The sequence below is a fragment of the Tympanuchus pallidicinctus genome, unplaced genomic scaffold, assembly GCF_026119805.1.
Source record: "Tympanuchus pallidicinctus isolate F22 unplaced genomic scaffold, pur_lepc_1.0 scaffold3, whole genome shotgun sequence".
In the NCBI taxonomy this organism is placed as follows: Eukaryota; Metazoa; Chordata; class Aves; order Galliformes; family Phasianidae; genus Tympanuchus; species Tympanuchus pallidicinctus.
This window is the reverse complement of record NW_026294747.1, coordinates 76976406-77003323: the sequence shown is the minus strand read 5'-3', so window position 1 is coordinate 77003323 and position 26918 is coordinate 76976406. Positions and strand designations below refer to the sequence as shown.

Below are 26918 nucleotides of genomic sequence, written 5' to 3'. Positions count from 1 at the left end.
TCCTCCACCATCATTTCTCTTTCATTCCTACATTTAAGAAATTACATATGTGAAGACTGAAAAAATAGTTAAGAGAGTAGAGAAGATCTATCAGTAGCTGCAAAAGTTGCTGAGTATGGGAAAATCTTTTTCTATTTTCTGTCATGGAAAGTAAACACAGTCAAAAAGACCAAGTCAAAACTGTTTGAATTTTGGGTTGATGGGAGCCTGTTCAGATTTTTAGCATTCTTACACTGTATTTGGTGTTTTTTCAGTAACTGAACATAGCATAATTTCTTATATAGTAATTGTGGTTTTCCTGTAATGGATTCTTCATAATAAAGATCTACTTTCTCATTAACATGAGCCTTAATTGACTTCACAGAATATCATTTTTTCCCATTTTTTGCATGACCTATGTCAGGTATAACCGGGCATTCAAACACACTGTGTTCCACATAACTTCCACAATACAGGGATTTCAAAGCAACTGCTGCAAATCATCATAATACAGAAAAATACAATATTATGCAAGAAAAAGAGTAAGGAAAAAATACTACAGTATACATACTAATTATACATACAAGTTATTCAGTATGGCACTCCACATATAATAGATGTAGTTAGAGACCATACGATACAGAATCTTGCCTAACTTCTTTTTTTCTCCCCCAAACATGGAACGCTATCTGATAACATTCAAGTGCCACACAGCAACCCTGAAACTCAAATATATCCAGATAAAATGTAGAGGGAAGTTTCAAAGAATCCCTGGATACTCTGGGTTGGAAGAGACCCTGAAGACCATCCAGTTCCAAACCCACTGGATCAGGCTGCCCAGGACCCCATCCAACCATGTACTGAACTCTTCCAGGGATAGAGAGCATTTGTTGTGATCATTTAAGAGCTGCACAGTTCAAAAGTGCATTATCATTCCATTAACAGCCTGCAGGTCAAGAACAAGTAGAATTTATTTCCAGAAGAGGCAATAAATAAACTGGAATAAACAGGCACATTTGGCATAGCAAATATTTGTGTATGTTGACAGGTATTTTAAAAACTACTCTAAAAATACATCCAATCTGAATAAAGATCTAGTTAAATGATGACCTTTAATCTTCAAAATGATTATGAAGCACTGTTTTATTAAAGATTAATTGCAAAATATGCATTTTTTTCCAAAACCTCCAAACTTTCAATTCTGAACCATTTTCCATGGTATATAATGAGTATGTAATCATTCACTTTGACATGAAAAAAACCAGATTGTTTAAAATCCAGTTGCTGAGAATTTTAAGGATTTATGGACTGCTGAGCTGTGTATACACAATATTTGTAAGCATGCAGGGTGTGACAAAATGAGATTTTATAATTGAATTATAGATATTTTAAGAATATCTGCAGAACCTTTGCATACACACCACAGATTATTCAGAGGATTACCCAATATAAATTCATTCAAATTTTAAAATAAATCCATGCCATCCTGCATTGAGGTCTCACATTTTGTCTCACAGACAAAACAGTGAAGTTTGTTCACACAGCTTAGGAACAAGGCATGAGGGAGCTTAAGTCCTCATTAGTATGAGTTGCTCCAGCACACACAGGAAGGCAGTCACACAGTTGGGCAGCCATCCTGTTTAGATAACACACAGCTGTGACCATACCTGTCCAGAGCAATGCCATCTCCTTGCTCCTTCATCAGTATCTTTAGAAATGCATTCGGGTGATTTTAGCCAGAAAGTTCAAAGACCTCCACTCATTCTGGTCCAGATGCACACAGCAATTCAGCAGCCATGCTCAGTTCTATCACTGAACAAAGACAACTACTGGACTTGGCATAATCCCAAAAACCCTTATGAGATCTGCACCATCCACACATTGCTGAATTTTTATCATTTCACTGGACAGCAGAAACTGCTTGTCCCAGAAAAGGTACCTGAACACAAAAACCTCAAAACATATTTAGCAGAGTTTGTCATGAAGTGTTTGAACACAGATTTTAAGGCAAAGATAGAGGTAATTTGGCTGGAAAATCTGCACAGCATTACAGATGTATGTGTTATGAATGCACTTCTTTGTGGTTCTGGACTGAAAACATGATAGGAACAGAGGCAGAGTTTTAATGCTCTAACTATCCTGCTTTCAGTGAGTTAAAAATCAACCCACAGACTTCCCTGAGAAAAGAGCATAATTTTCTGTTCTCTCTGGACAGATGCACACATCACAGAAATAAGTACAATTAATTCAACAGAACGCAGCTGGTGGTCTTTTTTCAAAAGGCACACAAGGAATTTGTAAGCACTGAGATTCAATTACTGCTCATTTCTAGAAATACTCATCTATCAGGCTGGGAGTTAGAAGCAGCACTGCCCAAGGAAGTTCATAGTTAGGCTATCAGCACTGCAATCACAAACAGAAAGAAAGCACGGGCTCCCAGCCTGCCAAATTTAGCCTCTCCTGAATATGAAATATCAATTAACATCAGCAAAAGCGATGGTTCTATTTAAAGAAAAAGCCAAACCACAAGCTTGTATCTGTCAGATCATTAACACTGCATTTGTCCGCAGCAGCTCAAAATCTGCGAATATCTCATCATCTAAGCAAAGATTTTCATTCAATAGAAGTTCTTATTCAAACTTTTGGTATATAAAGGAATTGTAATGGTATTTTTAAAGATAAATAAAAATAAGATATTAGAACACTGATTTGTGAAACCCAGAAAACCTTTTCAGTGCCTTACATGTCGTAATAGATTATTTTATTTTACAAACATGCTCACAGAAATGGTGTTTAAGCACAACTGCATTTTAATGTCAGATCATTTAGAAATTCTTACAGTACAAATAGTTTTCACATAATAATATCTAATCAAATCTGGTTAAACAGAAGCAGTGTAGCTATGCTATCATGATACTGCCTGAGTTAATAAACCCTTTTCCACACAGCTAATTATCCTGAGAAATGAATCATGCAGACCCAATCAGAAGTGGGAGTATTCACCATGATGCATTGTGCCATGCAAATGTAAACTTAGCTGTGATGAGTAACAATATACTGAAATAAACCAGTTTAAAACTTTTTCAAACAACGAGTTCTAAAAAACACAAAGCCATAGCGTCATTTTTCTGACAATATTAATGTAAGTGCCTACCACTTTTGCATAATAGCCTTTAAGCTTCAAAAATGGTATTTCCTAAATGGGATACATAGCTTCCATTGTTCTTTTCTATGTTATCATTTGTCAAAAAGAACATTAAATCCTTCACAATTTCGCATTTCCACTCTAAATTTAATTTTCACATTAATCAGAAGCTTGGAAAATCCTTCACAAGTTGATGCAGCAGGAGACAAAATGACTACATTGCCATCATTTCATCTACTCTACCTGACCCAGTGGCAGATTTCCCCTTCTCTTGCCTACCATCATAAAATCCCTTTCACCGTATTCAAGTATCCAAACAGGTACAGTCATCCACCAAAGTCAATGGCAGAGCAGCAGACTCTGCTAGTCACTGTAAGCAGTGGAGAGCAGCACACACCCAAGTTATCTGCCCTGCAGAAGATGGATAGTAAATGAAATTAACAGTTGACTTGGTTACTGTGTGAGTTTTCCATAAAACCTAAATCACGTTCAGCAGAAGAGAGATTCAAAAGGGAAAACATGGCTTCTCTCTTTGTATTCTTCAAATGCAGAAAGGTTTAAATAATATTTATAAGATTTCCATACAAAAAAATTTCACTTTAACCAAACATAAATCCTACAGAAGAAAATATCAAGTTTGTTTTATGAGAAATGGGAAATTTTATCTTGTTGTGAATTACAGCTAAAATTATCACCAACTGTAGGTAAAAGATATGAAGCTGGAGGTAAATATTCTTAATTTTGCACCAACACATTCTAAACAGCTAAAGATGTTCTCTTTTTCCTTTCAGTGATTAATGTAATCTAACAAGTACATTATTACACTACATTACAAACCCTGAAAAGATATATTTCACTTCCAAATAGACTCGTTCTCTTTCATGTATTTTCTTAGCTTTACAGACTGGGTATTTAGAATTTAGAAATTTAGCCTTTTCTACAAATTTAATTCAGTTATGATTATATCCGTCCACCTATCACCTCATAAGTAATATATGCATTTGAAAATCTTTATTACTTCGCTGTTCTGGAAACTTTCAGGTTTCTATGATTCTCGTGTAAGTTTAATCTTGCATTTAACTGCTGATGATAAAATAAAAAGCTAAGTTCTTCATTAACAGATATTTAAAATCTTACATTTTAAAATGCAAAGATTAAAAAACAAAGAAAATTCTGGCACTTGGTCAATGATGAAAAATTTATTCAAGTAACTTCGATTTTTATCAAGACAAATTATTTCAATCATAAATAATTGTTGGGAAAAGTAGAATAACAAAATCAATAATAAAATAAATAAATAAATAAAATACTGTAACTGTGCAAAACACTGAATGCCCTCAATGTCCACAGAACCCTGACTCTCGTGTAGTTGTCCTTCACTTTGTGAACTGTGCTGAATGTAAGATTCAAAGAAGGCAACAAGTTACATACACTTTGTATCCAGGACAGTTTAAATCTGGAGGGCTGTAATCAGCCTTCTGTCCTAGCATACTGTTCCACTTTAAGACAGAAGAGCTTTTATTATGAATTTAGCAGCATATTCAAAGACAAAGTGCATTCTGAAAATAGCCGTTATTTGAAGAGACTGAATATGTAAGGATTGATATATAACTCATCCCTCAAAAAAGCTTCCATTTCAAAATAATTTGCTGGAATAAATATTATTTTGTAGCATTTATAATAAACTGCAAAGGATTTTGAAAAAAAAAAAACACTGTAAATAACTATGTACTGAAAAGAACCTTATAGCAAAGAACTTTGTACTGAGAGCTCTCTGGACCATCTAATCCTGTAATTGAGTTCCCAGTTGTGATGCAGGAGAGCAACTTACCAGTTCTTAAGCACTGACTACAGTGTTGAAGAAAACACACTAAAAATACGTACAATAGCTAGCAATAATAAGGCACAGGAATGTCAGATCCTTACATACTCTCTGTTTAACAATGATATACACAAGTTTCCATGACAACAATGATACGGCGATAAAAACATCTTCTTCCATCATCCACTGAAAATAACATTTCAGCTTGTATCATCGATGAAGTGGCAAGCACCCTACTTAGAAATGTCGACATGCATTCAAAGAAATACATATAGTATTCTTACAGGATTTTACTGAATAACTGAACCAGATTAAATTGATTCATTACCGGGCAATTTTTTTTAGCCTCCAAAGTTACATAAAACTTTACCTCTTGCTTTAGTCATTGCCTACAGTTTAGTAGCAAAACTTCAGATTAAAAATTTCTTTTCCTGGGGAAATCTCTTCTTCATATATCAAATACAAGCTGATCTATCATTTCACGAAGAAACAGTGCATACTGTAGCAGGTATACACATCAAAAATTTTATGAGAATGCAGCCTTGTTCAGGCCCAAAGTATAAGCTGTATGCCTGAAAACTCAATACTCTTCCAGTTGTCACTGAATTCAGCACAATACATTATTTACCTCTCACTACTTTTCAAAAAAAATCACAGCAGATCAGCACTATTGGTATAACCACAGAAAACTTGGAGCATTAATAACATTAGTTCCCACTGAATTCCACACAATTTAAAGTAAGAATCTGTTCTGTCCTATTTTAAAATTGCCCTCATTTTGCTCCATAATTCACACAAATGTATATACACATATACATAAATATTACTATTATTTTTAGTTTATCAATTCTATCATTTGCTTTCACACTAGAGCACTGCCTTGCTTCTAAATCTGTACCATTTTCTTCAATTGTCTCGCTGTTTCTTTCTTAACAAAACTGTGTTGTCATTCCTGGAATACAATTACCCTTGTAAACAATTCTACTGAAATTAGGAGAAGTCAACTTGCAGTTACCTGGATACTCACATTTCTAACTAAGTAGATGTGTCGTGAAAAGTGCTGCCATAAGACTTACAAAAAGTAAGTTCTCAAATTTTACTGTGGAAAATAATAGCTTCCAAAATCTAATATTACAAATTTAGTTCTGCAATGCTCTTCATGTAAACAGTACACGCAAATTACCAAACATACAGCTTCCTGTGGATAAGATTTTGAAGAATTTTTATAAATAGAGGACTAGAGCCTTTGATGAGGGCTACAGGCAGAGGGTAATGAGTCCTCTCCCTGTATACAGGCATTTGAGGGGGTATCCCAGGCTACAGCCTGGGATAAATGAAAACAGCCGTGGTTCCAGTGGTTCCAGCTGGGTGACCTCATTGACGACCCATGGTACCAGGCAAACCCAGCACAGTCAGAGATTGGGACGTGCAGCAGGAATTATTCAGAGAACAAGCTGCTTCCTTAGAATACCTTGAATTTTTTAGAGAATTCAGACCTACTCTGCAGAATTGCTCCTTGCTATACATCTGATGATACATGACCATGCTATAATTCTGCTTTACAAACTGGCAAACAAAGGGTCATGAAGTAAAGCAGCATCCCTACAGTACGAAAGGAAGCCTATGAGGAACCCAGGTTTCTCAGCTCCCAGGCCTACAATTCTAATTCTAGTATCATCAAGCTTCTCAGTACCATCTTACCCAGCTCTTTTTCAGCAGTTTTTGTGTTATTTCCAGCATAAACTAACTCTTAGCTTCTATTCTACCTACAGTATCGAAGACTGAAGGCTTTATCTAGAACATGCTGCTATCTGTTAAACAAATTTTAGAGTTAATATAACTATAGAGTAATAAAAGAAAAAGTGGGAGAAGAACAGCTTTAACGTAGGATTTCATACTGAATTATAATTAGTGAGCAACTAGGTTAACATGCAGTATAGGGTTAGAATAACTGTGCAGGTACTTGTTATGCAAATTAATTTGAATGTCTCTGAGTTACTGGTAGCAGCCATTTGGCATGAAATGAGTAAAATAACCTCTCTGAAAGCTGGGCATATATTTCTTCCTTGTCTTCTGAAGCCTAAATTAAAGTTATATTAAGATGTTCTTATAGTGAAATAAAAAGAATAAGTGATACTAAAAAGCGATAAGTCCTGTTGGGTACATTTCTATTTAAATTACATTTTTTGTAAATACTTATTCTTTTTTTTTTCTTTTTCCTTTTATATACATACACAAACCACCACCAGAGAATTAATCTATGCTGGGTCCTAAGGCCTAGCTTTGAAGAGCTTTTAGTCATTTTATCTCTTCAATGATCTCATGGGAAGTCTGAGCCTGCCTTTCAGCAAAAAGCTCTCAAAAGCCCAAGGCTGCCTCTAGAAGTATTTTATTTGCCTTCAGGTCTGTGGTAAACGAATTTTGGCAGCTTTACACTACAGCCAAAGAAATTTCTCAATCTCATCAAAAATGTAAGCAATAATGATAATCTGTAATACAAAACTGCAAATCCTGAGGGCAGGAAGTGCCTAATCTCGTATACATGTATGCTATTCTGCAGCTAGAAGTTATCTGCATGTTTCATTGCCTTTTAATTTTTTTTAAATCACCTCTTTGCAAGATGAAGATGAAGCTCTAATATGTTCTCCATTGAAATTTGAAGTGTCAGACTCAGCTGCCTTAAGCTTATATTTAAATCCTAGCTTAAGCTTATATTTAAATCCCTGTACAGCCCAGTACTTGACAGATGCTACCCACAGCATTGGTTTTTGGTTGTTGTTTTTATGCTTGTTTGCAGAAATTTTGACAGGTACAAAACAAACAGGTAAAAAAATGAGTATCAAAGTCATGTTAATCTCATATTTGCCATAATCTTATTGTCCTACCGTCATTAAATGGACAAAGAGCCTTTGGAACAGAAGCCAGAACACTGCCACTCCATCCCTACTGCCTGATAACCACAACACTCGGACACAACTCTGCTGTGTCCTGAGGCCCTTCTCTGACCCATGAACCCTCTGTTTCTTTCTATACCATAGCACAACTTCAGCAATATTCCTGACAGGACCCCCATCAAAGCCAGGATTAGGGCACCCATCTGTGGGCTCAAACACCTTCAGGGCTGGAAGCAGGATCTATCACTTCCTAGATGACTGCCACCACAGCTGAACCAAGGAAAACAGTCCCAAGTCTTCCTTAGTCTAAAAGCCAGCCCTGTTTCTGAGCAAGCATGATTGCCAGGCACACACTGCAGTTGCAGGGGGGCAGAGAGGTTCCCCATCACATAGAAAGGCTTTGGATGGGATGTAAGCAACAGGTAGCAAAGAGCAGTTTGGAAGGAGAATGCTAAACAGTGACAGGATGCTGGAATAGCTCTCTAGGCTTCAAAGCTCTCTTCTCAGACACCTGGATACAAAGTTTCAAAAACAGCATTCTGGACCATTCTCACTTTAACACCAAAAGTTTTTGGGGATGTCACAATCTTCATTTTCTTAATTTGGGAAGTCAGATTATGCGACTTGAGTCTACAGCATAACTGCAGAATCTTTCTAATACCAAAAATTTTCCATTACTAGACCAGCGAGACCAGCCTGAGTGTTTCAGAAAAGTACCTGGGTAACTTCATAATGACTTAGGGGCTATACAGATATCATTTATCAGACGACCAGCAAATTAAGAGACCAAAATGTTAAAAATGCAAGTTAGATGGTCACACATACACCATAGACAAAATAAAATCAGCTAATTGCCAAGGGAAATACACATATACTTGTCATACACATATACTTGTTAGCTGCTTTCAAAAAGGACAATGCAAACCACCTTACATGAAACAGTTAACCATCTTAAAACAAAAACTAGGAAAGAGAGATTTTCCCAGGAAGAAACACTTTTTGAGTCTCAACTTCTAAGAAGCAGAAGGTCATTTCAAGGATAAAACTTCCAAAGCTCAAACAATTAAATACATATATATCTTATATACAATCATAATACAGGAAAAAAAAACAAGTCAGAGAAAATGACAAAGCATTTTTAAGTCTGCTTTCAGGTTTAATGACCATGAATGATATGGCCTCTGTCTCATCTTGAGTCAAACAAAATACTAAGATTTCCCTGCATAAACTTCAATTAGCTTTTTTTGGAAGGCTGTTTCTATCTAGATTTTAACTGCAGAACTGTCATCTTTGTTCCAGCTATGACTTAATAGATGTACAGATACAACTTATGCAAGCAGATAAGTGAATTTTGATCACATGTAGAAATCTAGATTAAAACCTAATTTATCCAATTTAATCAAATTCAAGATTTGTTTCATTAAATTTTGTCTCTATTTCCTGCTCAAGTCTATCAGACTTTCCTGCTTTGCCTTAATTTGAAAAGCACAGAAATTCTGTTGTAACTTGTTTCTGTAAATGGCTTCCAGAGAATGCAATATGGATATTCCTCATAGGTTTTCTGCCCACAACAAATTATAATTCATTTTGCTGAAGACTAATGATGTATCTTAATTAACTACTTATCCCTTGTATTCTAGCCAGAAAAAGAAGAGGACTGTTTAAAAATAAACAGGTTCTAAGATTTTAAAATAAAAAGCACATGGCTATCTCATGTAGACAGCCATCATATTCACATCAATATAGACCACGTGAAATTAAGACCTAAGAGTCTACTTCTGTCAAATTGGGATTACGTTTAAGATTAAACATATGACAAATAGACTACCATACACAAATCTGATGCATGAAAACGGTAGAATCTGCAATTAGTAGGAAATATTAGAAGTGCTTATTATCTCACTGCTCCCAAACAACGTATAATAGTGTAATAGGCTAAGCATCTGAATCACTGCATGTGAAATAACAACAGCTTAGATGTTCTGTGTTTCAATATTTAGGTTTTAGTCAAAAGCATGAATATTTACTTGCAGAATGCAGAGACTGCATTAACATATACAGAAGAAAGTCAATAGACTTACTTAGTTTTAACATTACCTGACTTCTTTTATAGAGTATCCTTTCAACAACTAATTACAAAAAACTTTTTCTGTGAAAAATAAACCTAATTATTAACAGGTTAACTTCATGTAAGCTTTGAAACTATTCCTGCTCAGATCATGATGACCTGAAGAATACAAGAGTTCAGAAACTCTAATACAATAAAGCACTGAGACAAGAAACTGTCAATCACTACTAATGTAAATGCTATTTTTACAGCCCCATAAGATGGGATCTTTTCAGGCAAACTACAGAGATCCAGAGCTGATATGGTATCCTGATGTAATCAGTATATGTATTACAGACACAAAAAACAGGTTTCTTTGAATTGTGGAGAGCTCAAAAAAACTGACCAAAGTTATCTAAACTTTAAAAGAAATCAGGTATAAACAGAAGATGAGATCATAAAGTAAATCGAAGTTAAAAATCCAGGTTTCCTTCCTTTGCAGAACTGCTACATGGTTTAGTCTACTGCATTCTGAATTGCACAATAATACCCTGCCAAAAGTCATAAATATGCTCATTGAAATGGAAAAAGTCTACTCATATTCTCTATCCATGGGAAAAAGTAGTTTGGAATGGAATACTGCTTCTCTATCACCTGTTATAAACTGAAATAAACATTATTTGTATCAATTCATTTCTAAATTGGAAGAGACCAAAAGGTTTTCACATCTTTGCTCATTATGAAAGAGCATATACAGGTTTTCAGTCTAATTATGTTTAATATGGTCTGTCATTATTTAAAATTTATGAAGGTGTAGAAATACCTTCCTCTACATCATCTGTTTAAAGAATTCAATCAGAAGTCTGTAGATGCTAGCTTAAATTGGACAGTCCCATGCACTGCCATACGGTGTGTCAGTTTCCCACCATCTCTTCTCAGGCCACCTACATGTCCTAATCTTTCATTCAAAAACTTTAAAAACAAGAAAGAGCTTTGTCTTTATAAATAACTAAGAAGCACTTGTTCAAAACATATCAGCATAAAGAATTTGTTCTGTATTTACTCTGGGCAGTCTGGTGGAATGAGAGTTCAGAATGATGGACGGTGTTTGGAATAAAGAGAAAAATGGAGGGAGAGTTGACATTAGTACAGCTCTTCTTTTGTTCACTGTGAATATTAATGACTTCTGCTCAGTATTTCATCAAAAATTCATTCAGAATGCTATGTTACTGGAAAAAAATGCTCCTCTTGGAGAGACATAGTCATGTCACTGACGAATCAGAAGCTGGCAACAGCTGCAATAGATATTTTTAAAGTGTACATTTGCCTTTTGAATAACAATTTAACACAGTAAGATTAAATAACATGCCCTCCATACCCCAGCCTACGATTTTGAAAATGTTGTCTCTTTGCAACTATACTTCAAAAACTCAACTGGAAAAAATGTGAAGTTATAAAGACGGTTTAAGACAAGAATGATTGTGGATGGCAAACAAAAGATTTATTCAAACAAGAAAAAAAAGGAAAAGAAAAAAGAAATAATAATACACAGACACAGAAACATTGAAAAGAAAGTATTTCATAACCAGGAACAGTCCACAGCTCTACTATACACCATGTATTCTTTTTTCTTTTATTTTCCACATCTATTGCCACTGTTTTGAGACTGTGCATTGTACCATTTGAAATTTAACCTGAACTTAATTTTCAGTCACATTGTTATATTCTCTTTCATAAAACTTGTTTTAAGTCCCAATTTCATCCATAATGACAGATTATTCTGTTAGGGTGAAATGTGAAATGGTTTGTTAGAGGCTGTATTTACACGAAGCAATGTCTTCTGCACATATGTTTCAATTGCTTTTAGTGTTCTATCCACCTTAGCTTTACATTTTTCCCAGAAACAAAAACATTTTTGTGGGATAGTGGTTAAAAAGATGTTAATTTTTCCTACAGACGGTTGCAGCCACATGATTTCCTCAGTACCAGTGTGGCTTCTCTTTCCTTTTTCCAAGCTCCATTCACTAGTGGTGCTTGGCTACACAAAGCTACCACTATAATTTTGGAAGGAAAAAAACAGAAAAGCTGGCAGCATAAAGCTTGCCATCTGAGACCTAGAGCTGACCATATTTACAGAGGCCTTCGTACAAAAGCAATTCAGGATGTCAGAATGACTGCTATACTCATCCTGCCTCAGCCTTCTTATCCTGTCTCCAGCCACTGAATACCCTAATCACAGCTAAGTTCCTCCTGGCTAGATTGAAAGAACCTCTGGAATCATCAGCTTCCTGCTCTCATTCCCTATTTCATTTACTCTAAGCATAGCCCTCAGGCTCTGTCATACTAGCCCACTCCCACTAAACATTACCACAGACTCCAGACTCCAGGTCAGAGGTAATTTTGGTGAGACCACCTACACAAGAAAATTTCTTGCATATCCCATGATACTGTGAAAACCACAGCAGGTCATACAGATCCCATTGGTAATATCACAAGCACACTGCACAAATGTAAGGCTTACATGGCACAGAGCTGAAATAGGTGAAGGGGAAGAAAGGTCAGCTCCTGCAAAACAGCTAGGATGAAGACAGCCACAGTGAAAACTGCAAATTTTCCCATGCCTCCCCCAAGCTAAACTCTTGTCTGTTCCCACCTCATACCAATTTCTCTATCACTGCTATCTTTGCACGGACTCCACATGCCTAAGTCCCCTTCCATTTGAGCTGGAGCACATTGTCTCCGGGCAAATGAGTTTGATGAGCCCAATCTTTAAAAGTTACTTATATACCAAATATACTCCAGAGCAAAGCCAAGAAAGGTAGTTTAGAGAGAGACAAATTTCTTCCCACAAAAAAAAAAAAAAAAAAAAAAAAAAAGACTGATCATAGCTAGAGCAGTTTGCATCATGAAAAACATGAAGCTCACTTTAGTTCATATTTTTCTACCTGTGAATACTTTCATAAGTAGCACCAGAAAGCTACTTCTGGCTGATAAGTTCCTAATGAGGGAAGAGGGATTGCCAGTTATGGGAATAGGTAACAGTAGTAAAACTAGATTCAAGAAGAAAAATCAAAAACTGTTGCTAACTTTTGACGTGGCAAAGATACACAGTCACCATTACTGAAGAGCAGGACTGTTTTCAAGTATATGTTAATTTTCGAAGAGATCTTGCTTACCACTGTTTTGAACAACAGTTAAATAGTGATCAAAAATACCCAACAAATGCTTTACTTTATAATACTTTACGATTTTACTTTAAAATACTTTACGATTAGTTTTAAAGGAAGTTTAGTGCATATCTGTCATTAATTCTCACCAAGTTAGAGGCAAGATGACTACACTCAAACAGGTATATCAAAAAGTAACATGCTGTTTTGGCTGGCTATCATTATTTCCAACAAAAATACCATCTTGGCAAGTACTCATTCAAGGTCTTTTAGTAAATTGCTTGAAATCCTGGAGAAAGTAAATAAACCCTATGATCACGGTGTATACTGAAAAACAATGAGTGATACTGTGATTTAAAAGCATTTCACTTAAAAATTTCATTGTCACTCTGTACTCCTAAACAAACCCAATCCCAGAAGGTACCTTTTCTTGTTAACAACATCTGCTTCCAATTTTAACTACGAAAATGAAGATTGTAGTTCTTGTCACACTTAGTGCTTCCTGGTACATCCTGTTACAGTACAGAAATGCAGCATTAGGGCAGGAAGAAACAATAGTCATATTAGTCTATGTTAACCCAACAGCTTTTTCCTCTTCCTCCATCACTCCCTCCCTCCTGTCAAGCATTCTCTAAATCTCTTAACTACTTTTTTTCTCACTGATCATTTAAAAAAAAAAAGAAAGAAAAAAAAAAAAAGGCTGAAAGCTATGAATCAAGAATGCTTCAATATCAATGGATCATCACAGTATCTCTGGGTATGGTTAATTTTCCTTCTTTGACATCCCTGTTTTCACCCAAATAGGAGCTGCAGTACATTTGTACTAATATGGCGTACAACTGGTTACTCATCAGGAATACACTCAAAAGCTAGTCTACTCTTCTCCCTTCAAAACAGGAATGTTTCCAGCCTCCTCCAACACAAAAAAATTTTAACCACATAAAATATTCACTACCGTACACTGATATGAGAACTCTGCATTGATTACTGTAATCTCTTTAAGTTACAGTACTCCTCTAGGCATCTTTTGAAGGGAAGAGAGTCATTAGTAATAACATTTGAAACCTTCCTAAAGAAATGCCACTGGATGCCAAAATGAGACTGATAAATGACCACAACCAGACAAAATCAAATGAAAGGTCATTAAAGTCACAAAATACTTTAAAAGATATGTTCCATTTCATTCATAATTCAAGACTGGAAAAATATGTTTAATACTATTGGAAAGGCTACTATACCCCATGATTCTATTCAAAGCTGCATTAAACTGGAGTTGTGAACAAAAGCTTGTATCACTGACTTCAGACTTAACTGATTTTTTTCACAAATCACAGAAATATAAAGGGCTGACAGGGGAAGTCAGTGCCTACAGTCCCTGCCAAGTGAGAAATTAATTCTCAGGTCTCCATGCCACCCCTGTACCTCTTGACCAGCCTTAGCCTTTCCCACACCACATTCACAATTTAAGCCATGCAGTGGCTGGTTCCAGGTGCCCCCTGGCAGCAGCCCAGCATGCCTGCTGGCTGCCACGCAGCTCAAATCCAGGGCACAGCCATTCTGAGGCACAAGGCAGCAAGGAATAAGATAACTTTGTATTCTGCACGTAACACTTTTTACAAAACACACAGGAAGTTTAAGAATGCTACCTTTCTGTTGAATTTGGTCAAAATAAACAGTTTGAATGACCGTTAAGACTGAGTATCAAGACGAATGGACAACACAATCAGGCCATATTTCTAAAGCTTAGGCAAAAAAAGAAGTTATCCCAAAGTGAAGTGTAGGCATGGAACAGTCAAAGCTAAAAGAAACCAATCCTGAAAACATGAATTTTCAGAGAGAAGACAACTGTGATGCAAATTTCTCACCCTTTCTCAACCTTTCGGTCTATAAAAAAATCATAATAATTCAGTAATTAATGCATCAAAAATAAATAGCATAAATATATTAATGTACTTTGCTGTAAAAACAAAAAGTTCTAATCTAATTTTAAGGCTTTATTATTATTATTATTATTATTTCTAATGATTTATTAGACGTTGATCTGCCAGTAACAGGGCTATAGCACTGTTAGACAGAACACTGGATGAAGGTGGATGGTGGATGAAGGGGGATGAATTGATTCTGTCCATTTTGATTACTACTGCTTCTTTTGCTTGGAGTAAGAACAAGAGAAACTTAATTCTGTCAAAGTCCTCTCATTTTTCAGCAATCTTAATCTATTTCCATTAATTTTCCAGTATTTTCTTTGAAAAAAATGTTGTGTTTCATAAAGAGGAAATTGAACTCATTGTTCTAATTCTTCTTGGAGTTCTTCATTACAACTTTTTCCATCCCTAGATATTTTTACAACTGACAACAGAATACAGAATAAATTGATACTCTTATATACAAGTTCACATATCAGCACAGATCATATTCCCTTTAATTACAGTGATTTCCAAATATCCATGATTATATTAAAAATAATACAGGAACAGAATACAGCCCAAGCATCTTTAGAATAACTTACAGTATGCTACTACTTTATCTTTGGAAGGTGGAAAATATTATTTTATCATACAAATTACACAAGATGTCTGCTTCTGTACCTGCAGCTTTTTTACAGTGGAGTTTTTTTGCTACAGTTTTGTAACAGACTCCATAAAGGTAAATATCTGCCATTGTGTAAAGTAATAAAGTTTTCACAGTAAAGCAATGAAGTCCACCCATATGTATTTTTTCAAAGGAGTAGTGAAGCTGCTTAACACTATAATCAAAATTGCATGCAATAGGAAATGATAAATGCAAATTATCTATATAACTTAGAGGAAAAACATGCAAATCTATAATTTATGTTTACCAGAAATTGTCCCTAATAGTTTGAATAAACCGAGATTGCTCCATACAAAGAAGCAGACCTGGTTTGAGTCCCTTTAGAAATACAACGCACATTCTCCTTAAACAAGAAGGAGATCATACACAAGTCACAGAAAAGTTATGCAAGAAATAGATGGAGAGCCAATGAGCAGGGATATTAGAGACAATCTCTGATTATGCAGAAAAGAAAAGCTCTACGCACACGCATGATTCTAGCTCACAATAAACAAATCATTTGTCTCTTAAGAGAAAATGCTTCACATTACAAACAAAAAGCAATCAGTCTCAATGTTTATACCAATTACATAAAAATTATTGTCTTAATGCTTTCTAAGGGAAAATCTGTATCACTACAGGCAAATAAACTGGTAACAGTGGGTCAACAAAAGCATTTATTGCCATTGCGAGAGTTGTATACTCACTACAGTATCTTAACACACACTCAAACCACCTCCTCTCTCTTTCTGGAGGACATTTTAATTGTACAGATTCAATACTCATCCACTTATTCTGAACACTAATCTTTTGAAAATCACTCTACATTTGAAGAAAAGCTAATTTGCATGAAAGTGCCAAGAGGCATATACAAAGTGGCAATTCATATACCAAAACAAAATTATGAAGTCTGTACAAAATGAATTGCACCCATTATCTATTTAAAAAAACAGATTATAACAGGACAATTTTTCTCTGTATCAAAACACTCTGAAATTGCAGATTAACAACTTAAGAAGTTTAATGCAGTTCCTGTATTATCCCACGCCCCTTGAACTGTTCAATTTAGCAATGCATTTTTATCCTGTAGCACATCAGGCACAAAAGTCCAAGAAGCAAACTTCTTTCTTAAATTTCTACTTTTATAACTGAAGGATATGAATTGTCTATTCCCATCATCTTTTTTAATTTCACCATTCATGAAAAGTGAAAAGACAGGGACATTTTTGCCTAAAATTTATCTTTTTCTTATAATTATAGTTTTAAAAAATCAGACAGAAAAATTGAACTGTTTTCTGAAAACATAACAGAATATGTTATAAAATCCAACATTAAAGACAAGCTGAATAAAGGTATGAATTAACACACGTAACATTATAAAGCCAGTATCTGAAAAGTAACTTCTCAACAATAATAGAAGCTTCTTCTGTGAATCTGAGCAATCATTAAGTATTTGTGATTCTCTCTTTTTATGAACATAAATACCTAGGAATTGTATGGAAAATTTATTTTGTATCTCTGAAGCATTCTGAAATCCACAATGGATTTGCTACAGAGGACAATTTCCTCATAGGTGGCCTATCTCTACTCTTGCATGTCTAGGTGTAACTGCCTGAAGAACCCTACCCTCAAATACTGTACAGCCCTAAAACCCCTGAAGAAGGGTGTTTTGTACTGATTACCCCTACTACAAAGCTTGGAAATCATAATGCCCTCTGAAGTTGAGGAACGGCCCAAAACTGAAAGCTTTCTCTTACTTTGGGGGTGCTCTCAGCGCACAGATCAGAACCGTAGCTCCATGCTGAGGATTCAACATTGCAGGAGAAAGGCCACTCATTCCAAGTCACTGGAAAACTCATTTGGGGTTCACCATTCCTATGAAGCAGGATCTATATTTGGTTTGGTACAGAATAATGAAAAAGGCCCAGGTAATATTTAAGGAGAATTTGCTGTCCCTTTTTGAGTGGGCACATTTCTTTCATTCAGCATCAATTCAGCTGTCTGTGATGCAGCATACTTTTGTCACAGCTTGAACAAAAACTCACAATGCACCAGCATAGTTTCTCACAACATTAAAATCAGGGATGAACATTAGGAGTGGAGAAGCCCTAAAGGCTGAAAACTTTTAATTATTTGTCTGAGCAACTCACATTACTCTCAGGCTCTTACAGACAGGGACTAGATTATCATCTTCAGCCTCACCCTTGCTGAAATTTTCTTCATGCACACAGCAAGTATAACAGCTTAAAACGAAATTTAAGCTGATTGAATTAGCTCTGCGAAAACTTTGGCCTGATGGCTCTTAAATCACTGTCATTTGTATGAGAAGTACTTTTGCTACCCACCTTATTAGTTTCCTTACTCCTCCCATCTAGTACTAAACATACTGGTGAAGTTTCACAGTATAATTATACCAACTCAGAAATTTATCGTCGCTTAAAAGAGCAATTCTGGCCTTTCACCTTGCCACATGACAAGTACTCGCGTCCAGCATGGACAGATGGGAATATAGTCTGCACTGTCATGCTAGACACAGTTGTAGAATCTCTTTAAAGAGCAACACAGCAGAAGATCAGCTCCAAATGACTGTCAAATCACAGCCTGAAATACATTTTTCTTGCCAGACACCAGCCTCCTTTCTATGTACAAAATACCCAGTGTTTCATTTTTATAAATTTTGTTTTTTTCCATCCCTAACTCCAGGCAAGTGTAGGCAAACCCCTACTGAATCTATCATTCTTTGCAGCAGAATGTAAATGATAAACAATATATTACAATCAACACACATCCACTGGAATTCCATCAATACTGGTTAATAAAAACAACTTTCCCACTTGCAGCAAAAAGGCATAACTAAATTCCAGCTCACCTGCCTGTTCAGCAAGCAGAACAAGTATGTGAATACACTAAAAGTCAATTGCAAAGTAAAAAGCAAAAGTGATCTCAGGACAAAAATCCACAGTTACCAATCAGCGGTGAGTCTGGGCACAACAGTCACTTTGAAGAGGAGTTTCTTAACTTCTGTTCCTTTCCAAATCCTACAGTTGCCCCAAGTCTGCTGGGTTCACTGAATACACCCTAAGAAACTGTAACTCTTGAACATCACAGACATTGCTCATCTCTGTAAAAGCCCTTCATCATGCATTACACCTTGCTTAACTCCTACATAATCACTAGAATTTCAAAGGAGGAAGTTAATTATTTATGTGCTGAAAGACCCAACAACAGTCTATGTAGAGAAGGCCTTTCAGCATGTTATTCCTCCAGTTCTCTCGGGCCTTGCAGTCAGCAAAGATTATAAACAAATGAAAGCAAAGCGTATGCACTGACAAGAAAAGCAAGTTGGACATTTTAAAGGCTAGATACTCTGGGGAAGTTAGGTATGTGGTAAAAGAGCAAGTCAAGGGAAGCTACTTCAGCAGAAGAAAGTCTCATTTTCTGTACCCTGCAACTCACAGTGTGCACATGTAGAAGGCACACCTAAAACATCTGAAGGACAACAGGAAAAAAAGATCGCTGTAGAAATGGGGAAAATATCAGGATGTTGCAACTCTTCCCTTCAACAGATGAGAGCATGTCTTTCTCATACAGATGTACACCCTGCTTGCAGCTTGCTTGCCCTTTTCTCTCACAATGCATTTTGCATTCCAAAGCCCTTGAGTTTGAGCCCCAAAGTCTGAGGATTGTAAAGCAGTCAGGCAGAGAACAAGGAGAATCTACAGTCTTTCTCTGCAGAAAAGATCTAAAAATTGCTCAAGTCCTTTCACATGTGTGGAAGAAAATGCAGGTCTCATACAGAACTACTTTGATGCTGAGCTGAGCAAGACAAAATAAGACTGCATTTAAGATGTCTGCTCTCCGTAGTATGTAAAGGTATCTGATCTCAGCCATGTCACCTCCAGATAAAATCTTATCTGCATTTAACTGTCTTCAGGACTGTTATCAGGTCCAAGACTTCTGATATCTCTCCGTTATTAAAATGTCTCTACATAATACTAAAGCTACTTCCTTTTCACAGTTGAATGAGTAGTTGGCACTCAAACAGCTTGTTTTTCCAATCCCCAGGATAATTTATGTTGTCCTTCCTTGAATTCTGGGGAATAGAGAAGGGGAATACAGTGATTCCAAATCTACCTCAGCACATGGACGCAACATTCCAGTATCAGTCCTGATTCTCTGCAGTCAATTAGTCAATGCAGTAAATACATTCTTCTGCCTCCGCCCAGCATTGGTCTTACTGAGGATCTCTTTAAGCAAGCAGCCACATGTGGTCTAGTTCCAAGTACTTTTATGAAGGGGAATGGACATGCCTTTCTGCTTCATTCCAAATACACTGTAGTTTTTTATATCTCCTACATGTAATTCAAAAAATACCTAAATTAGAGAAAGAAATTGAATCAATAAGATTTTACTGATTTCAAATACAAATTCAACATGTAAAATGCAAGGACAAATTGGAAAGGATCACATTAAAACCACATTCCATTGCGTTGAAATAAGATTACATTGGCAGAAGTTATCTTGGTTATAGCTAAAAACTACATCTTATAATGATTATTTATTTTTAAAATTTCATTATTTTTACATCTGTTAGCCATTTATAATGGACTCTTTTGCCTTTCTACATGCTTCTTATTTTGACAGGAATTTATATTCAGTATCAGCTTCTTGCCATCTTTTACATGAATGTTTCAAATTTCATATTTTAAACATATATATTATATGAATGTTCTATCACTGTTACTGTATTAGGAATTTAAGAGTGTCTAGAACTACCTCAGTCCAGAGGTCCGTTTGGCCTCGTATCCTTTATTCAAGAACAGCTGCAAACATTAGTGAGCCTCAGTAAGGACATGGGAAATATACGATACTTCCCCCGCTTACACTCTCCCTGACTCCAACAGTTTTCAGTCTGGTGTATTTCCTGAGCCTGGTGTGGTTTGCCCCATTCCACAATGGATATTTTTTCTAAATGCTTCCCCTGTCCTTGATCTAATATAAACTTCTTGCAATCATGTGATCATCTTGTAAAAATTCCACCATTTAATACTTTTCACAAAGAAACAATTCCTCTTGCTTGTCTTGTGCTTCTGACTAGTTTTCTTTGTTCCTAGTTCTTGTACTTGAAGACAGGGAGCACGGCCATTCCTCGTCTATCTTCTTTACTTTGTAGAGATAGTTCTTTAACACCTTTATAAACTCTCAAACTTTTCCTAAGACTGGATTCATTCATTCTTCTCGATGAATTTGGTCAATTTTGATGCCCTTCCTGATCTTTTTTATTTACATATTAATTTTAACTTGAAGGCCAAAGTCAAAAACGTTATTCAAACCATGGGTGAACATGGGATTTTGACAAAAGGTATAATGAAGCTTTTCCTTTTCTATTGTTCTCCTATTTATTTCTAATATTTTATTTGCTTTTTTTTTTTACATGTATTAAGCAGTGAGTTGATGCCATTAGACAGCATAATAATCAGGTCCAAGGCCACTATTTTATAAACTACATATATGTATTTATGTGCACTTTTAACCTCATTTTCAATTTCATTATTCAGATACTCTCTATTATAATGGTTGTTGTGGGTTTTTTTTATAATCTTCATATTCTGCACTTGACTAACTGTGAATAAGTTACAATTATCACAAACTTGTTTCAGTCATTACTTACTCCCTTGGTCTGCTTACACGTAAGTATAAATATATCAGTCAGTTAAATTCTCAGTTAATTCTTTTGCTTTCACAGGGTATAGCCTGCTCACCCATACTGACTAAGGGACTGGCTTGAGCAGCCAGTTAGATTTCGACATCTGATAGACTTAGAAACTATCCTGAATTAGGTTAAAATGGGCTACTAAAATCTGCTTCCAAAGAGCTGTATGGGTTAGAAGTATACAAAAGATTTTTAATGAATTTTAAAATATTTTTTGTATTAGCCAGAAAAAAATTAGAAACAAGCTACTCTGGAACTTTCTTAACTTTTCTTACTTTTGTAAAATGTAAGATCCTCTATGCCTCCAATCTAGGACTAGCTTACCTTGAATGACCTCATTTTCCTTTAAGAAGGAAACAAAGTGTCAGAAGGAAGAACGCAGACAGTTACAACAGAAAAATTGATGAATTATGCTTTGTTCACACATCCCTTCTGCACAGCCTTACATACAATCCACTCAACAGTTTACATGAGAGGTATTTTTGTGCGCAGATACTGACACGAAGGACTTTCATAGGCAAAAATGAATAGTGCTTTTTGAAAACATATCACAGATTTCTCACTACCCAGAAAACTCTCACATTATCAATGTCTTTAATCTTAAGGTGCATTTTCAAAGCGAAGCTAAAAGGAAATTTTCTGCAAAGGAAAATTAATCTGTTGTTTGCTCGACATACATGACCTGCTAGTGGACTCCACATTAAAAAAGACTTCCTAGAAGAAAATATGTGTTTTTTGAATTGTTTTTCAAGACACCAACTTGGCTATTAGTACTTTTATTAATAACATTAACTTATTAAAGCTCCTTTTTCACACTCTGTCAAGCAGGTCACCACAAAGCAGCAGAGAAGGGGATTAATATCATCATTATCTAATATTACCTTTCAGTAATAGAATTCCAGCAAAATTTAATGAACATAGACTGAGCCAGAAAATTGGGGTGGGAGGAGGGAGCATTTAAAAAGCTTTGATTTCCTCATGCTGACATAAGACTATTTCTAACCAACCTGCCAAAGCTACATATGTATGAGGCAGAAGTATGGAATACATCTGTGCAGGAAAGCACAGTCAAAGCAGAAATGTTGGCAAAACCATATGCAAGAACAAGACTGTCAGGATACTAATAAGAAATATGGTTTTAAAAGATTAAGGAGTACTCACAAACCATCATTTCAGTAAGCAATAACTCAGAACACCACTTTCAGTTTGCATTCAGAAAGCTATTATCTGTAAGTGACTGTAAGTTGCCAAGGCGTTTTGGAACAATGACTCTCACATAAATAAACTTTGTTTAGTGATTAAAAATATGTCTGTGTGTAGTGAAGTATCCTTAACTGCAATAGAATAAAGCGAACCATGTTTCCCATTGTCAGGCAAGATACAAACTTTAGTACATCGATCCAACAGTCCTTATGTTTCAAGGCAAGAAAATCTAAAAATGTTAAGAAGTTGCCATAGTAAATATTACGAATAATTTGCTAGAATATAGCTACAGCACAAAGCAAAGGCAAACAGATTCAAATTACTACCAGGTCACTGAAATATAATTTTAATATGACCCTAAAAAAATTATAGCCAAAATGAACACAGCAGATGAAACAACTTAGGCCCCACTCAGCAATGCACTGCAATGTACAACAAGGTAAGTTGGAGCAAAAAGACTATCAGAATGTCCACTCATATTCTGGCTTGCACAAAAGCTAAAGGATTTCCCTTCACAATGATAATCTGGCAGGGCATTTGGGTCTGGTCACAGAGACCTACCAAGAGGTTTGGTCTCCTTCACCCTGACAAATAAAGTCTTTGGAACAAGTATGCAGATTTACTGCTTCACTAGACCAATAAGAATGAAATTCTGCTAATAAGTTGTATGGTATTTTTTAAATGAAAATAACAAACTTACATGAGATGAATTCCATCCTTACACATCCCACACCATTGAGATGGGTGGAGAAAATCTCAGGGGAATGCCACCACTCATGGAGCTGTCAGAGGACAAGCCCAGGTAAAAGAAAAAGGTATTACAGCTCCAGGCACATCAGTACATCTCATTGGCAAAATTGTCCATAGGTATCCACAGTTCAGGTCTCAGCAGGAAGTTACACCACTTCCTTCCAGATCATTCCATATCCCATCCATAGTTTGGATAGAGTTAAAATCACAAAAAACAGCTTCTCTTTGAGGACAAGCTGTGATTTCTTGTCTTCTACTAGGTATCAGCAGAATAGAAGACACATACAAGCTCAATGTGTTTTCCAGGAGGTGGTGGAGTTGGACAAGACAAGGAGATGGGTGACTTCAGTCTGGTAGAATAGTCAAATATCAGATCTCAACTGTAAAAGATATGGAAGACAATGAGATTTCAAGCTGTGGTCCTTCACTGGGACTCTACAGAGTGCTAGCCTATAAGAACAAATACTGATCACAAGCAATTATGACACAGCTATTGAGTACTGGCTAACTGGGAGGAACCACCAGATCCAGAGCATCAGGATTTCTGCTCCTTCACAAATGCTGAACCACAAAATGAAAGATAAAATACTCTATACAAAAATGAACAACAATGGCTATCTCCTAGCCGAGAGAGCAACCAAGAAGCACTGAAGGTTCCTGAAACCCAGTTTCTGACCATGGAGCCTCCGTAGTTTACAGGAACAACTTCCAGCACATTAAGTTACAGCTAATATATCAGACCCAAGTGTCTCTGACATATGTTCACATTCTGCATGTGAATCCAGACCAATTTAACTGACTGTTTATCTAGTAGGACTGAAAAGGATGCTCAGCACATTATTTACCTCTAAAATTGAGAACTTCTGTGTGATTTCCATAAAAATGTGTATAGAATTAATTAATAACTTCACTGAATAATTCACTTAATGAATAATGTACATAGCAAGACCTGTGTTCAAGTTTTTCAGGCAAAACAGGGACTCAGATCTGACTTCTGCTGTGGCTCCTACCAACTGGGTGTTAACTACTCTGATTTCTCACTTTCCCTTCCTCCTGTTTCCTGCTTCCTTCTCCATGAAAAATACGCTTGCTAAGTAAAATTATTTCAGTGGGAGATACATAGGCATAACAACATAGATCCAAAATGAGTACCTGAAACAATAGAATATCACATATTCTGAGCACAGAAAAAGGCTTATTATGAATAACTGAAAGGCTCAGTATATTGGCACTGCCATTGCAGCAAAAGCATTTGTGAAATGTCAGGACTTCTCAAAGCAAAAGGTTTTCAGGAAGTTCTTACTACAACTGGTCAAATGCAAGAACTATATTAATGTCCATAGTTACATGGCCATTAGTATAATTATCAATAATGACAGAATTTTAACGAGTTCTATGACTTCAAAATTTTATACAGTTTCATGTATTCACATCAAGAAAAAAATACAAGTACCTGCACTTTATAGGAAGTTGTATGAAACCAACAGGAAATTTGACAGAGCTTATATTTGTGCATGATCTTTTTTTCTCAATATTCATTTGTTATATTGAGTGAAGGACTGAAAATCTTTGCAAAAAAAAGCTTCCCACTGGTATTTTCTGTGTTCTCCTAAGACTTCCAACATCTTTCCCATTATTCAAGGAATCTATTATATAGCCATTCAAATTCTGTAATGCCTGAACTCTATGCTTGTAGCTTACACTGAAAAGGAAAAAAACAAGAATGTATTTAGCAGGCTTTAGGATCCTTGTCAGCTCACCTTGCAGAATGGGAAAAGAGACAATACGGTTGTACTGCTTTGAGTCTTTTTAGCACAAACATCTCAAAAATATACCTTTAATATCTTTAAACTCACTAGTGAAGCATCACAACTACAATCAAACTCAGAAAAAAAGAATAAATTACCAGAAATTCAATGAGTAGCTGAACTTCTTTGCTTCCGTTCTTGAGAAGCTGTTTTCCTATTTTAGTACTTTTATATTCTGATATCAAGAAGCTGAGCTCCATAGATTTTCACTTACAGCAGCAGCAACAGCAAGATTGTTACAGCAAGCCCAGCTTCCAGAGAGCTGAACCAAAAAGAGAGAAATGAGATGGAGCGACCTGGATGGACGATCTTCCTTCCAAATAAAGAACATCGTTTGGAGGTTGTCTTAATCTAAAAATGTTACTTGTTTTTCAGCATTTTAATTCCAGCAAAATCCTCCCTGCTCACATCAGGAAAAGTGCTTTTGTCCAAATAATCGTTTTTATTTGGGGAACTGATAGAACCACTCTGCACATAATATTTGTCTCTGTTCAGGAATAATTTTTTTTCTCTCTCTCTCATTTTTGTTTTGTTTTGTTTTTTGTGACTCCATTGAGAAGAACTTTTTTTTACCACAATTTTTTTTTTTTTTTTTACCAGAAATTTTTTACCACCAATCTGAATCAAGTACTCTGTTGCTCAAACCCACATAAAAAGCCTAGGAAGGAGGTAGTAGCTGCCAAGACAGTTAGGACTTCATGGGATAAAAATGACTGAATGTGATATCTGGAATAATAGGTCAGGATTTAATATTACTCAATACAAAAATATGTTCTTCGGAGCATTTAAATTGCAAGATACAAATTTAATAGTTGGAAAGTGGCATGTATGTGTATCTGGAACAACCATGCAATGACTATGTGACACCACCACGGCCACAAGGAAAAGCAAATATAACACTAAAATGAATCAGGACAAAGTATATTTAAAATCTCTCTTACAATACTATGAAAATCATTCTGGTTTTCTGTGCTCAAAAGAGTTGAGCTCCCATAAAAAAAGGCAGAAGTGGGACCTTGTGGAACAGCAAGACTTCTGCAAGGGCACATCAAGACTGCTTACTTGCTCAGCATCATATAGCAAAGTCTGAGAATTGCACCTCTCACTAGGTATGTATGGGAGATAGATGTGGCATGCAAAAAAAAGACAGCTTTAGCATATGAATAGACATATTCTTGCCATGAATTTATTGTGGAAATTGGACTGTGGCTTTTACCTTCCATTAAGCAAAGTGAGAAAACAATGTTAAAAAAAAAAAAAAAGGTGGATTTGGAGTTTGGCAAATGTGTTAAGAAGTTTGCATGACATACTTGCCTGCAAGAGAGAGAACTAGAGCTGATGACTCAAGACACCCACTCTTGTACTGCCTCTCAAAATCTGCATATATAAACAATAACAACCAGCAGCTACACTAATCATCTGTTTCATCACTGTCATTAGAACTTGAAACAGTTTCCTAAAGGCCCTCAGTATCATTATCCACATTATGTACAAAGGGAACCAGAAGTGATGCAAATTGCCACAGGTAACAAGGAATGTCATCAGCAAAGTTAGATAGAAATAAATAGCAGACTTCTCAAATCCAGAAGTACTGCAGTCTTAGTACAAAGTAGTATTGGTTGACCCCTGCATTAAATCACGTCTAAGAGAAACTAACAAACAAGCAGCATAAGATATAACCTGATTAGATACTGTCAGTTCTTACATGTAGTTAATGCAGCATGTCATCCCTAAAAGTTTTGGCCTAGAATATCAGAGGTGTGTGAGCAAAAACCTATTCATTTCCAAAGTTATCTGAGTTACATACCATTAACATTTT

The 26918-nt window shown here is 35.9% G+C and overlaps 1 protein-coding gene and 1 long non-coding RNA gene across 7 annotated transcripts in view; both read right to left on the bottom strand.

Moving 5' to 3' along the window:
* NEBL (nebulette) overlaps window positions 1-26918 on the bottom strand; it is a 238228-nt gene that overhangs the window by 88379 nt on the left and 122931 nt on the right. The window lies entirely within an intron of this gene.
* LOC128085433 (uncharacterized) overlaps window positions 1-26918 on the bottom strand; it is a 40789-nt gene that overhangs the window by 810 nt on the left and 13061 nt on the right. For 3 of the 5 annotated variants that reach the window (XR_008208967.1, XR_008208968.1, XR_008208971.1), the window contains one exon: window positions 23248-23671. The exons of the other annotated variants lie outside the window; for them this stretch is intronic. This is a non-coding gene — a long non-coding RNA (uncharacterized LOC128085433). Of the gene's footprint in view, window positions 1-23247; window positions 23672-26918 lie in introns of those variants that run through there. 5 annotated transcript variants of the gene reach the window in all.